General features: G+C 41.9%; 1 pseudogene; it reads left to right on the top strand.

Annotated features, from left to right (window-relative positions):
- Positions 1–243: 243 nt before the first annotated feature.
- On the top strand, positions 244–1,612 carry LOC131810200 (G2/mitotic-specific cyclin-B1-like; annotated as a pseudogene).
- Positions 1,613–12,244: the final 10,632 nt, after the last annotated feature.

Raw genomic sequence — 12,244 nt, 5'->3', positions numbered from 1 at the left:
TTAGTAACAGGTAGCCCCACCCTGCTTTAGTAACAGGAACCCATAAATACCCCTGCCTTAACTAAGCTCGGGGTCCAAGTCCCTACTTTGCTGTGTCGGGTACACTTGGGCCCAAGCTTAAGTTTGTCGACTAAAGTCTCATTTGATTGCATCGGTTTTGACTCCTTGGTGGTCTCTTGGATGTGAAAACTCGGGTATAACATGCTTCTCCCCACTGAGCTGCTGCCTGGTGAAGAAGCAGCCATGGTGCTCCGGGTCACCAGGAACACAAAAGTTAATGTTGAAAATACGGCGAAGATCAGCACAGCAGGGCCAAAGTGCATGCCTCTGGCCATGACTGCAGCCTCCAAGCCCGGGCTGAGGCCAAAACAGCCCTCGGAGACATTGGTAACAAAGTCCGCGAACAACCACAGGCCAAATTGCCTCTGAAAAAGGAAGCAAAAACTTTGGTTCCTGGAAAAGTTATTGCTAAAAAAAATACCTAAATCTCTGGAGAAGGCACCCGAGCCTATGCCAGAACCTGAGCCCGTTAAAGAAGAAAAACCTTTGCCTGCACTTATTTTGATTGCTATTCCCTCTCCAAGCCCAATGGAAACATCTGGATGTGCCCCTGCAGAAGAATACCAGGGCACCTGGTGGCACCTGGTGGCTCAGTGGGTTAAAGTCTCTGTCTGCCTCTCTGCCTACTTGTGATCTCTCTCTTTGTCAAATAAATAAATAAAATCTTAAAAAAAAAAAAAAAGAATACCTGTGTCAGGTGTTCTCTGATGTAGTTCTTGCTGTGAATGATGTGAGTGCCGAAGATGGAGCTGATCCAAACCTTTGTAGTGAGTATGTGAAAGATATTTATGCTTATCTGAGACAACCTGAGGAAGAGCAAGCCATCAGACCACAATATCTACCGGGTCGCAAAGTCACTGAAAACACGAGAGCTTTCCTTATTGACTGGGTAGTACAGGTTCAGATGAAATTCAAGTTCCTTCAGGAGACCATGTACATGACTGTTTCCATTATTGATCGGTTCATGCAGAATAATCTTGTGCCCAAGAAAATGCTGCAGCTGGCTGGTGTCACTGCCATGTTTATGGCATGCAAGTATGAAGAAATGTACCCTCCCGAAACTGGTGACTTTGCCTTGGTGACTGACAACACTTAACACTAAGTACCAAATCAGACAGATGGAAATGAAAACTCTAAGATCTTTAAATTTTGGTCTGGGCCACCCCCTACCCTTGCATCTAAGCTTGGAGAGGTTGATTTTGAGCAACATCCTTTGGCCAAATTCCTGATGGAGCTAACTGTGTTGGGCCATGATATGGGGCAGTTTCCTCCTTCTCAGATGGCAGCAGGAGCTTTTCGCTTAGCACTGAAAATTCTCAATAACAGTGAATGTACACCAACTCTACAGCATTATCTATTATACCCTGAAGAGTCCCTTCTAAGTGTTATACAACACCTGGCTAAGAAGATAGTCATGGTGAATGGTGGGCTTACAAAGCGCAAGACCATCGAGAACAAGTATGCCACATGTAAGCACACAAAGGCTGGCACTCTGCCACAGCTAAATTCTGCACTAGTTCAAGATTTAGCCAAGGCTGTGGCAAAGGTGTAACTTGTAAACATGCCTTGGAGTACTAGAATAACTGCAAATGAAATTGACACTGTGTGCCATCTGTACATACTATATGTTACCTTTACTGACTTTATCAATAAAGTTTGTAGTCCTTTTTACTTATACTTTAAAACAAACAAACAAACAAATAAAAGACCAACAGCAAAAAAAAGGGCACCTGGGTAGCTCAGTTGGTTGGGCAGCTGCCTTCGGGTCAGGTCATGATCTCAGGGTCCTGGGATCGAGTCCCACATCAGGCTCCCCACTCAGCAGGGAGTCTGCTTCTCCTTCTCCCTCTGCCTTCTGCTCCCCCTGCTTGTACTCTCTCTATCCGTATCAAATAAATAAATAAAATCTTAAAAAACAATAAAAAGAAAGTGCTGAGAGAGGCTGGGACTAGAATGAATGGACTCCACTTCTTGATTCAACTATTTTACCATGCTTAACCCCAAGAAAAGTTTGACACCTATATTAGTTTCCAGATATAGCTGTAACATGTAGTATTTTCTGTTGCTGCTGTAACAAATGACCATAAACTTAACATGAACTCTGTGGCTTGAAATAACACAAGTAATTATTATTATTATTATTATTATTATTATTATTATTTTAAGTAATCTCTACACCCAGTGTGGGGTTCGAACTCACAACCCTGAGGTCAAGAGTCACATGCCTTGCCAACTGAGCCAGCCAGGCACACCACAAATTCATTATCTTACAGTCCTAGAGGTCTTAAGTCTAAAAATGGGCCATGTGGTGCCAAAATCAAGTGCTGACAGGGCTTCACTTTTTCTGAAAACTCAAGGGAGAATCAGTCCCTGGCCTGTTTTAGCTCCTAGGGGCAATCCACATTCCTTGCCTCATGGCCTCCACAGTGGCATAATAACAACCACTACAACCCTTAAACTATTCTTATAGTAAATATTTTTTTATTTTTTAAAATTTTTATTTTTTATTAACATATAATGCGTTATTAGCCCCAGGGGTACAGGTCTGTGGATCGCCAGGGTTTACACATTTCACAGCACTCACCATAGCACATACCTTCCCCAATGTCCATCACCCAACCCCCCCCATCACAACCCTCAGTTTGTTGTGTGAGATTAAGAGTCTCTTACGGGGGCACCTGGGTGGCTCAGTGGGTTGGGCCTCTGCCTTCGGCTCTGGTCGTGATCCCAGAGTCCTGGGATCGAGCCCTGCGTTGGGCTCTCTGCTCAGCAGGGAGCCTGCTTCCCTTCCTCTCTCTCTGCCTGCCTCTCTGCCTACTTGTGATCTCTGTCTGTCAAATAAATAGATAAAATCTTAAAAAAAAAAAAAAAGAGTTTCTTACGGTTTCTCTCCCTCCCAATCCCATCTTGTCTCATTTCTTCCTTTCCTGCCCCCCTAAACTATGCTTATTTTAAAACCTTTCATTTAATCACACTTACAAAACCCCTTCTGCCATGTGAGGTGACGTACTCGCAGGTTCCAGGGGTTAGAACATGAACATCTTTGGACGGTCATCTGTTATTCCATCTACCACAAACCCCTACGATGAAAAAGTGACATCTGCTGACAAATCACAGTCTTACCTATTTTCTTTATACTATACAGGACATTCTGAATCTAAACATTTTGACAGCCTCAGACAATCATTTCTCCCTTTCTCAAAAGGAGATAATAAGAAAATTCTCTAATAAACCCTTTTAAGCAACTTGTGTCAACTTTCTGGTATTTTGCCCATAAAAATGAGCACAATTTTCCTCACTAATTTTAGTGCTATTATTCCTAGGAGCAGTTTGGAACATGTGGGTTAAATAGTCCATGTAGTTGATTTCCTAGCCTTTATCCAGGTTCACAGGGCCATAATGGCTCTCATAACCTGTTCCTTTTCTGTGCTTTTCCATCCTGACAGTATAAGGCCCATCAGTCAATTATGTCAATCAGAGACTCTCCAACTCTGTGTCCCATAAGGTGTGCCCACTGTATTAGACTTAAAGTTAAATAATTTGGATTTTTTCCAAATAGGAACAAAAGTTACAGTGATGAATAGATTATTATATATTTCAAAAATGTTCCCCATTCATCTTCCTTAACACTGGTGCCTCCTACTACTTGCCTGTCAGCACATGCTAGCTCACAACAAAAGGAATGAACAGGAAGCCAATTAAAATTAATAGAAAAAGTCAGAGATAAGAATAACAGATCATGCCTGGTTCGACAGCTCATGGAGCTCTTCTGTAACTGTGTGTTCCATACATCGAACAGAGGATCATTTTGCTAACCAAATACCTCATCACATCAAGGACTCTAGATGTAAAGGATAAATATCTTTCACTAAATTATGATGGATCCTACCACTATTTCTTCATTGCATTGCAGAATCTTAACAAAAGCATACCATTTTGTCTTGTAAAAGACTAATTTAATCTTGGACGGGCAATAAATGGGCTTTAGAGCTCAGTAAATCTGAGTGTCAACATCTTCCTAGCTGCATGACTGTGAATACATTCCTTAACTGAAACATTTGAGTTAGTTAAGAATTATATTTGGTTGCTTGTAGGTCATAAAGCCGCTGAAATGTGAAAGAGGCTGGTTTTTCCCTCAAAATAAGGAAGTGCAGAGTTAGGTGGTTCAGGATGGGGATGGTGGCTCCCTGATCATTACATTTCTAGGTTCTTCCTTTTGGCATGTCGCCATCAATTTCAGCACGTTCTAGGTCACTCATGGTCTAATATGGCTTTTGAAGCTCCAGTCACCGGATCTGCTTTCCAACCAGCAGGAAGGACAAAAGGCAGAAGGACAACAAACGCTTTCCTGGAAGCCCCCCACAGTGACTTCTGTGTGCATCTCATTGGTGGCTCCTATCTGCAGGGTAAGTGCGAAATGTAGTTTCCGCTCTGCACACGCTGCTCGGAATTTGGAAGGAAACAATCATTTAGATCCTGTGTAGAGAGCCCTAAACCATTCCCAGTGTCCATGATTCCGAACTTCTTCTAGTGATGGATTCCCCACCCTACCTCTCTGCCACTAGTTTCCCCTTGGCATGTGGCCACTGAGTAGAGGTTATATTTTTCAGCCCCCCCAGCAGTCAGTTGTGGCCGTGGGACTATGCTCTTTCTGGACAGCAGGACACGCACTGAAGGCTTTGTGTGGACTCTCCTTAAAGGAACTGCCTGTCCTTCATCCTCTCTTCCTCCTTCCCACAGGCTGGGGCGTGCGTGTGTAGTGGCGAGCCAGCTTTTACCAAATAGGTGAGGACAGAACCCTGGGTGATTCAATGGTGAAGGAACAAGACAGAGGGTCTGGGGTCCCTGGATAACTGAGGGAAGCAGAGACGCCCACCCCCCTGGACTTTCTGCCTGTCTCTGTTGTGTTCTGTGTGAGAGAAATAAGCCTGTAGCTTGTGTATTTTGTTGTCTCTTTGTTACAGCAAGTTAGCCTGTGTCTTAAGGAATACAGGCCATCTTTCTACGCCTCAATTTATTTTTCTATAAAATGCCAATGACATTATGTATTCCACTGGGTTATATAACAAGAATTAAAAATAATATAAAGGGGCACCTGCGTGGCTCAGTCGGTTAAGCAGCTGCCTTCCGCTTAGGTCATGATCCCAGGGTTCTGGGATCGAGCCCCACACAGAGCGTCCTGCTCAGTGCGGAGCCTGCTTTTCTCTCTCCCTCTGCCTGCTGCTCTGCCTAATTGTGCTCTCTCTCTCTCTCTCTGCCAAATAAATAAATAAAATCTTTTTTAAAAAAAATAATATAAGGAAGGCACCTGGCAGGGCTTTTAGAAGTAAGGGTTATTAGCATAGGTTTCATGAGAAGATTCTGAGGAGCTGCGGATAGCACTTGGAGGAAATCAGCAGCTTGCTTCCCCACCAGTCTAATTGGGAACTATTCTGTGTGATTGGATTCTTGATTTAGCAACAAAAGCATAAGAACCATAAATATCTTGGATTTAAATGCAAGGATGCTAGTTAGAATGTTTAGAAAATACCTCCTGATGCATTTTTCCCTTCTTAATAATTTAGATTATTTCCCTGCCTGGGGAAAGTCCTGGCACAGGAAAGTCCAGAACACAGAGATGCTGGATCTAGTAGTAGACATCAGAACAGTTCTGCAAAAGATAAGGTAGGACCAGCTTTTCCTCAGCGGGCGAATAGTGGGATCAGGGAAGGTCACAGGATAGTGTGGGGTTCCTCCCCTGCTGTCATGAGGGGGGAAGAACAGCCAGCAGGGAGTATAATCTGAATTGACTAAATTCAATTTGAACTCATAGAGACATAAACATAATTAAAAGGTTTTTTTTCCCCATGCTATTAGCAGAAGTAGAGGCTTGAGTTTAAGACAGAATTAGTTGTAGAAAATAATGAACATTGTATTCTTTTTCACATCTGAGTCACAGTATGCAAATTTCTATTCTGCCGCATGATACTTGCAAGGTCGGTACCAAAAAAGCACAAGTATAGTCAATTTCATTTATGAACAGAGATTCCATAATCTTAAATAAAACACTGACAAATTTAATCCATTAGGACAGTAAAAAGAATAATACATCACATCCAAGTAGCATTTAGCTCACAAATGCAAGTGTTAATAGGATTTTAAATTGGAAGTTTCAGCCAGAAACCCTAAGGCAGTAGATGTTAGATAACAAAGTTGTCAGCAGGCCATCTTGTAGGAGTCTCAAAGTAAATGGTCAAAAATGAGTTGCACATTTTCAGCTCCCTCACCCTCAGGGTATAAAGGTTGCTGTAAAACTTTGTGAAGAGGACTTTCCTGAAGAGAGCTAGGCTGTATCTCTCCTTTCCTCTCTCAGGGAGCAGGGAGGGCTAGGAGATCCTTTCCCCTTCTCAAGTCAGGAGGGAACCATTTCAATGGGACTATCTGGAGACCTTGATCTGTAACTCCTCCAGGTAGTAGGTCAGTGTCTTCTGCCTCGTGTCTGCAACATGGGAAGAGCGGAGATGGGCTGGCTGGCTGTTCAGACCAGCCGGGAGGAGAGGAAATGATTATGTCAAGAGGTCTGCGTTCCAAGAGTTAGTCAGGGTGGAAGATTTCTTTGGAAGGAGAGCTGGCTTAACCCCTGTTAAATCTTGTCCAAGAGAATGGCTTTGAAGAGTCATGGGACACCAACAGAAAAAGCCATGATGGGGCGCCTGGGTGGCTCAGTGGGTTAAAGCCTCTGCCTTCAACTCGGGTCACGATCTCAGGGTCTTGGGATCGAGCCCCCGTCTGCTCAGCAGGGAGCCTGCTTCCTCCTCTCTCTCTCTGCCTGCCTCTCTGCCTACTTGTGATCTCTGTCTGTCAAATAAATAAATAAAATCCTTAAAAAAAAAAAAAAAAAAAAAGACAGAGCCATGATGAAGAGTGCCACCACAAGAGCTGAGGTGGGAGAAGCCAATGGAAGAAAATGGTATTGCCTGCACTGTGGCAAGCACAACAGAAGGTATCTATTGGGGACCTCTGCACAACCTGGAAATATAGCCGAGAAGGAAAGGGCCGGTTTGACTACTTGTCAGACCCGAAGAACTTGAAACTATTTAATGAAAGTGTTTCTTTCCCAAACCTGAGAGAAAGTTCTTACTTGACTGTTCCAAACCTGAGAGAGCCACCTGGAAAAGGAGGCGATAACCTAGACCGGAAAAGAGAGCAGAACCGTGCCCCTCCTTTCCTCCCTCAGGTCCTGTCGTAAGTGTTCATGCAGAAAGTCCAAGTTAGAGGAGAGGAGTTTTGCCTTTAATAAAGTTTAGCATTTTGATTATTATCTGGAATTGGGCATTCCCATGCCTGAAGTAACACTGTCATTTATTGTGACCATGGGATCTTCTTATTATCTAAGAGTCATGCGAATGCCCGAGATTCATCAGGACCAGCGCGGAAAGCTTCCCCAATGAATCAATTTTAAAGGCACATTGTGAGTAAGATCCAAAATGCATAGAATTTTAAAAAATTGGTAAATTGGGATCCCATCAACATTTAAAAATTTGGTGGTGTATCCACACAATGGAATGCTTATCAGCCATAAAAAGGTATGCACTCGTGATATGTACAATAACACAGATGAATCTTACAAACATTATGCTCAGCAAGAAAAGCCAGAGACAAAAGAATACATACTATATGATTTTATTGATATGATAGTGTAGAAAAGGGAATACTAACCTGCAGTGACGGGTAGCAGATTAGTGATTGTCTGGGACCGCGATGCTCATTGCGGCAGTATTCATAAGAACCCCAAAATGGAAAAAACCCAAATGCCCATCAACTGATGCATAGATAAATAAAATGTGGCATTTGGGGGTTATAAAAAGGAATGAAATACTGATACATTCTACAACTTGGATGACTCTTGAAACATGCTGCTAAGTAAAAGCAGTTGGACACAAAGTATGTTGGACTCATGTATGATCCCAGTTATATGAACTGTCCAGCATAGGCAAATCTATAGAGACGGAAGGTAGATTAATAGTTGTCTAGCACTGGGAGAAGGATTGCAGTGAAAAGGGGATGAGGTTTCTTCTGGGCATGATGACAATTTCCCCAAATTGTATGATGATTGTACTACTCTGTGAACACATTAAAAACCATTGACTTGTACATTTTATTTATTTTTAATTAAATTTATTTTTAATTTTAAATTAGATTAAAATTAAAATTAAATTAGATTTAAATTATTTTAAATATCAAAAAAATTTTTAAGATTTTATTTTTAAGTAATCTCTATACCCAACATGGGGCTTGAACTCACAAACCTGAGATCAAGAGTTGCATGCCTACCGACTGAGCCAGACTGGCATACAAAAAATATACATTTTTGATTAATTAAAAACCTAAATATAAAAAAAGCTATGAAATTATTAGAAATATAGAAAAATGGTCTTGGCCTTAGGAGTAAGGAAAATCTTGGTGAGGGAGATTCAAATAGAAAAGAAAAAAAACCTTCAAGGAGAAGTGATACATTGACTATATCACTATTAAAAACTTCTGTAAAACAATAGATACCGTAAGTAAAGCTAAAAGCAGCACACTGAGAAAAAATATTTGTAGTATATTTATTAGGAAATTAAGACTCGTGTATAAGGAACTCCTATACTTAATAAACAAACAAGAAAATAGGATACCAACAATTTACAAATGGAAAAACACAAATGGCCAATATATATATTAAAACACATTTGACCAATTCTCCCAGGACTCAGGGAAATTTAATTTAAAATAAATTTCAAGGGCACCCAGCTGGCTCCATTAAAAGAGCATGAGCTCAGGGTTGTGAATTTGAGCCCCATGTTGGGTGTAGAGATTATTTAAAAGCAAAATCTTTTTTTAAAAATTTCACCTATTAGGGGCACTTGGGTGGCTCAGTGGGTTAAAGACTCTGCCTTCGGCTCAGGTCATTGTCCCAGGGTCCTGGGATAGAGCCCCACATTGCGCTCCCTGCTCATCAGGGAGCCTGCTTCCCCCCCCAACCCCCACCGCCTGCCTCTCTGCCCACTTGTGATCTCCATCTGTCAAATAAAGAAATAAATAACAAATCTTAAAAAAAAAAAAAAGAAATATAAGATATTAAAATTAGATTGCCACTAGGGCCCTATCCTTAAAAAAAAAAAAAATTCACCTACTAGATCAGAATTTAAGATAGTTAATATTAAGTATTAGAAAGGATGTGAAAAGCATTCACAAAGTAGAAATGCCTAATCCTCATAGAGACCGCTGATAGGAATGTAAATTGGCACAGCCACTGACTTGGGAGGCCAAGTGGCAGCCCTCCCTGAAAATTTAAATGTGTGTATACTATGACCTGGGAGCTTCCCCTCTCAGCATCTACCATAGTGAAGCACTTACAAGTGCACAAACTGGGGGCACCTGGGTGGCTCAGTTGGTTAAGCATCTGCCTTTGGCTCAGGTCATGATCTCAGTGTCCTGGAATGGAGCCCCAGTTGTGGCTCCCCAGTCATCGGTCATCACGCAGTCTGCTTGTCCCTCTCTCCTTCCCCATTCCGGTCTCTCCCACTGCCCCTCTCTGGTTTGTACTTTCTCTGTTTCTCAAATAAATGAATAACAACTTTATTTATTTGTTTTTAAAAATGTTATTTATTTGACAGAGAGAGAGAGAGCGAGAGAGGGAACACAAGGAGGGCGAGTGGGAGAGGGAGAAGCAGGCTTCTGGCTGAGCAAGGAACCTGACTCCGGGCTTAATCCCAGGACCCTGGGATCATGACCGGAGCTAAAGGCACATGCTTAAGGACTGAGCCACCCAGATGCCACGAATAAAATCTTCAAAACAAAACAAAACAAAACAGGGGCATCTGGGTGGCTCAGTTGGTTAATCCTCTGCTTTTGGCTTGGGTCATGATCTCAGGGTCTATAGAATCAAGTCCTACATGGGACTCCTTGCTCAGCAGGAAGCCTGCTTCTCCCTTTCCTTCTGCTCCTCTTCTGCTTGTGCAATCTTTCTCTCCCTCAAATAAATAAAATCTTAAAAAAAACAAAAACAAGTGGACAAGCTGCTCATATAAAAATGTTCATTGCAGCATTGCTCATCATAGGACAAATTGGGAAAAAATTTAAAGGTCTTAAGTTTTATCGGAAGTAGACTGCCTATGCATAATTTAAAAGAAAAGGTTGATTTTTATGTGCAGAGAATGACTTCAAGGATTTATTCTTGGTGACAAAACAAAGTTGCTGACTAATAGGGTTGGTATAATATCATTTGGTAAAAACAACCTCACACAAAACAATGTTATCTGCAACGTGAATATTTAAAACATAAGAGTAAGGGCTGAGATCCTATCAAACTGAAAATAATAACCAATAATTGCATATTATTGAGTGCTTTCTACAAAACAACAACAAAAAACTGCTCTGAGCCCTTTGAAAGATTTTCCTCATCTAATCCTTACAATGACCCTCTAAGATATGTACCACTGTCTTCTTCATGATGGTGAACTGAAGCTGAGAGAGGTTAAATGACTTTTCAAGTCATGAGTAAGTTGCAGAATCAAGATTTGAATTTGTAAATAATGTCTCATATGTAGAATCTAAAGTAGTCAAACTTATAGAAGAAGAGAGTAGTCCGGTGATTAGCAGGGCTGGGGGGAGAGGGAAACTGGAAGGTGATGGTCACAGAACACAAACTTTCAGTTATGCAAGATATGTAAGTTCTGAAAATCTGTTCTACAGCATAGTGCCGATAGCTAGCAATATTTTTTTTAAAAGGTTTTTTTAAAAATTTATTTGACAGACAGAGATCACAAGTAGGCAGAGAGGCAGGCAGAGTGAGAGGAGGAAGCAGGCCCCCTACGGAGCAGAGAGCCCGATGCAGGGCTTGATCCCAGGACCCTGAGATTAGGGCCTGAGCTGAAAGCAGAGGCTTTAACCTACTGAGCCACCCAGGTGCCCCTTTATTTTATTTTTTAAAGACTGATTGATTGATTTGAGAGAGAGAGCAGAGGGGCAGAGGGAGAGGGAGAGGGAGAAGGAGAGAAGCAGACTTCCTGAGTGTGGAGCCCTGGGGACCCAGAGATCATGGGGTCCTGGGAACCTCAGAGAACCACACCAAGAATTGGTTGCTTAACCTCCTGAGCCACCCAGGTGCCCCACCATATTGTATTTTGCACTTAAATTTTGCTAAGAGGGGGCACCTGGGTGGCTCAGTCATTAAGCATCTACCTTTGGATCAGGTCATGATCCCAGGGTCCTGGGTTCGAGCCCTGCATCGGGCTCCCTGCTGGGTAGGGAGCCTGCTTCTCCCTCTCCCACTCCCCCTGCTTGTATTCTCTCTCTTGCCGTCTCTCTCTCTCTCTCTCTGTGTCAAATAAATAAATAAAATCTTTTAAAAAGAATGTTTTTGGTAAGAGGGTAGATGCTATGTCAAATGTTCTTAACACCAAACAAAAATAATAATAAAGAGGAAGGAAGAGAAAACTTTGGGGGAGGATGGAAACATCTATGAGTTTGACGGTGGCAATGATTTCACAGGCATATATTTAATTCCAAACTCATTGAATCGTATATATTAAATATATATCTCTTTTTACATGTTAATCATACATCAATAAAGTGGTTCTTTTTTTTTTTTAAGAGAAAAAAAATCAAAACCCATACCCAAACCCAAACCAAGCAAACAAAAGATTTGAACGTGGACAATCTCGCGCCATAGTCATAGGTCTTAACTTTCATTATGTGTGAGGAAGGAGAGGGGCACCCGTATTACTTCGGTTATACGTGGGTGGCTCAGTCTGTTAGGTAACTGGCTCTTGATTTTCAGCTCAGGCCATGATCTCGGGGTTGTGAGGTGGGGCTCTGCATCACATTCCACACTTGATGGGGGAGTCTACTTGAGGTTCTCTCCGCCTCTGCCCCCACCCCCACTCTCTCTCTCAAATAAATAAATAAATCTTTTAAAAAAATTAAAAAATGTATGTGGGGAGAGGGAACAGAGGGAACTAGCATTGGGATGGTGGTAAAAGAAACCATGGTCTAATTTGTAATGTCTTTATTTTGTTTAAAGGTGCACTACTTTTATTTTTTTTTTTAAGATTTTATCTTTTTTTATTTGAGCGAGAGGGAAAGAGCAAGAGAGAGCAGGGAACCCCACACGGAGCTTGCTTCCAGGACCCCAGAATCATGACCTGGGCTGAAAGCAGAT

This window comes from Mustela lutreola, chromosome 10, assembly GCF_030435805.1.
Source record: "Mustela lutreola isolate mMusLut2 chromosome 10, mMusLut2.pri, whole genome shotgun sequence".
In the NCBI taxonomy this organism is placed as follows: Eukaryota; Metazoa; Chordata; class Mammalia; order Carnivora; family Mustelidae; genus Mustela; species Mustela lutreola.
This window is presented reverse-complemented; position numbering and strand designations above follow the sequence as displayed.